Below are 3,310 nucleotides of genomic sequence, written 5' to 3' on the forward strand. Positions count from 1 at the left end.
GCCAGTCTTCCCCTCCAAAAGGGACAGACTTGGCTGATCCCACATCAACCACAGTGTTGAGCCCTGAATTCCAGGGCTGCCAGGCTGAGGTGGGGGGTGGATCTGTTGGCCCAAGTGTAGAGTGGCCCTGCCATTGGGTCTTTCAGAGGAGGGGAAGTCTGGTGGAGGCTCCAGCCCTAGGCTCTTTTTTCAGCCCTGGGGCCCATCCCCTAAAGTCCCCTGAATCAGGGCCCGGGGAATCAACTGGTGCTACACTCATCATGAGCTCACCACTCATATGGTGGCCTCCATGACATGACATCTGGTACTGAGGACCCCACATCCTCTCCTCTGCCTGGCATTGCCCACATGTCAGCCTTGGTGGACTCGCTAGAGGAAAGGCACTGTCTGGATTCCATGACCTCAGCCCTGTGCTCTTGGGGTGGGGAGGTCTGGGCAATGGGTTACCTCTATGGTTGGAGGAGATTTCTGAGAAGGATGGAGGAAGCCATGGAAGATGTGGAGTGAGGCTGGAGCATTTTGTTATGGGGTTGGTACAGTTCCTGTGAGGGCTGAGGGCTGAAACTGGGAAAGAGGGGAATTGAAGGAGGGAGTTGGGATGGGGTGGGGAGTTGGGGGGTACTGACATTGTTGGAGATGGACAGGAGAAAGAGAACCCTGAGACATCTGATGGGTCCAGGCTGGCAAAGGCCAGAAGAGGTCGAAGATTTGGGAGAGGGAACTTGTGATCCAGAGCATCAAGTATGTTCCAAAAATGTGAGCTCTGCTATGGATGAGGCTCTAGACACCTCAGATGAAATGTTTCAAAGAGCCATTCTTTGTTCTAGACAAGCATCCACAACATTTCTCCAGGTGAAGGTCTTGAACGTTAAGCAGATAAAACGTTCTAGGAAGATACTCTGTCTGGGTTCAATTATAGATGAAGTTCTAGCACACTTGGCAGAGGAGCTATTCTAGAGAGACATGCTTAGTTCTAGATTAAGTTCTAGAATGTGCTGCTGGTAAAATGTCCTAGGGAGTCATTCTTGGATCTGGATGCTGTTATAAAAGGCAGGACACTTGCTGCTCTGCTATGTGTATTCTAGATCCTGCCACAGAGGGTGGGGGCCAGCTCTAGAACCCAGCCAGCTGTAGAGTGGAGCATTCTGGGAAAATGGGTACTCCAGTTCTAGACTTCTGGGGTTTATGGGAGTTCTAGCCCCCTGTCCACCTTGGTCCACAGCTATCTTCCCAAGAGAAAATTGTCCTCATAACCCTTGAGGCATTTCAGCTGCTAACTGTTTCCCAGCTGGAAAGAATTAGCACTGGGGACATGACATGAATCCTGGCTCCCAGCCACCCTGCAGCTGGGGCTCCCTGGGGCGGCATCTGGGAAACTGACTTGTTTTGCCTCAAATCAGACAGCTCCCCAGGACCTGTGGTCCATTCCCATGGCCTGAACATCCTGGAATGCCCATGGGACCACTCAGCCAGGGGTCCTCCCCCCACCTGGAATGAGCAGTCCTGAATGGGGTGTTGGGTGTAGGAGCAAGGAAGTCAGCAGTTTCTGTGGGCTGAGGGGACAGAGTGTCTAGGCAGAGCTTAGAACACACCCCATCCATCTCTCTATTCCCCTATGCCAACTAATAGCATTCACTGGGAAGGGGCATCAAGTAATGTTAATAACAGATGTGGATCTGGGCTGGGAGGTGAGGTGGGCAGTGAGAACCTTAGACTATGCAAATTAGAGGGGCGCTTAGCCCTTGCTGGTTCAGCCTCCCTGAGGTTGCAGATGGGAAACTGAGGCCCAGAGTGGCAGCTGCTCTCAGAAGGTCCCAGACTCCTGGCTGTGCCATCAAATGGTAAGGGGTGATGGTGAATTGCCAAGGATGCAGGAGTGGACCACACTCAGGGTGCAGAATAACCTCAAAGGCAGAGAGGGCAGGACTGTCCACACACACGCAACCATATACATCACACCTGGAATACAAGTCACCCCACACCCCCGGCACCACAGGCACACGATAGACACCCACACAGGCCAAGGCAGTGTGTGTCTCTCCCACCAACACATAAAGAATGCTTTTCTTTTTATTCCTCCACCTCCCTCCTCCCCTAAGAAACCTCAAGAGTGATAGGTGTTGGGAGAAATCCCAAGACTGACCCAGAACCACTTTGGTGGGTTCACCCACCCTCCTTGCCCTCTGCCCAAATTTGTCTTCAGAGACCAAATTCCGTGGCCTGTTACACACACATCAAAGCCCTTTGTGAGACAGGAGCATTGAGGCTGTGATCCCATATCTAGCTCTTTCTCCAGGGCTGACTTTGTGCCAGAATTCCCACCCACGTTGTTTCACTTAAACTCTCCTGTGCCTATGATATGAGGTGTTATCAATCCATCTTACAGATGAGAGAAACTGAGGCTCAGAGAGGAAACATGAGGGTCACTCTTGGCAAGTTATTTTACTTTCCAGTGTCCTAGAATGGCCTATCTGGATACCCACTGTCCAGCATTCTAGAATGAGAAGTTTCAAAATGTCCTTCCTAGGAGCTAGGAGTCCCTTACAGGAGACTCCCAAGGCATAAGAAAGAACTGGCAGTGCTAAGCATGGCTTGAGGTTTGCAGGGAAGCCATAGCCACATTTTTGGACTTCACTCCACTCCTCCCTACATTTCTCAAACCCACAAAACCTTCCCTCACAGCCCCTGTCAACAAGGACATGAGAGCTCTAGAAATGATCATGGTTAAAAGGTCCTAGGAGGCTCTGCTGGCACCTTCACCCTCAGGAAAGTGCTAAGTCCTTTGAGGACACTCTACCCCGGAGCTCAGGACCCCATTCTCTCAGGCCTGAGGTCTCCCTCCCCCGACCAGGCCCCACACTTCATATTGTTCCTGTAGGCCCCCTTGTTCACTGGGATAGAGGAGTCAGGGTGGGAAAAGGGGGCATCCCCTGCTCAAGCCGTCCTTTTGTTTTCCCTTCTGTTGACACAAGCTACCTCAGCTGTTCTCTCTTCCCTTCCAGAACCTGACCCGTGCAGTCCCTTCCTCCTGCTCCCCACTCCTCATCTCCATCCCAGCCTGATGCTCACTCCTTTGCAGAATCCCTACAGGGTCCTGATGTTGAGAGAGGGTCTCTGAGCCACAGCCCAGAGAAGCCTATGGGGTCCTTGGGGCCACTTGCCCTGTACACCCACTATCCCATGATTATAATTTTGAACATTTATGAGTCGGGGCCGACTCGACGGCACATAACAACAACAACAACAACATTGTGCTTTAGGTGAAAATTTACACAGCAAATTCGATTTCCATTCAATAGTCAATACACAG

The sequence above is a fragment of the Orycteropus afer genome, unplaced genomic scaffold (genome assembly GCF_000298275.1).
Source record: "Orycteropus afer afer isolate SDZICR_OR568_19922 unplaced genomic scaffold, OryAfe1.0 scaffold00020, whole genome shotgun sequence".
In the NCBI taxonomy this organism is placed as follows: Eukaryota; Metazoa; Chordata; class Mammalia; order Tubulidentata; family Orycteropodidae; genus Orycteropus; species Orycteropus afer.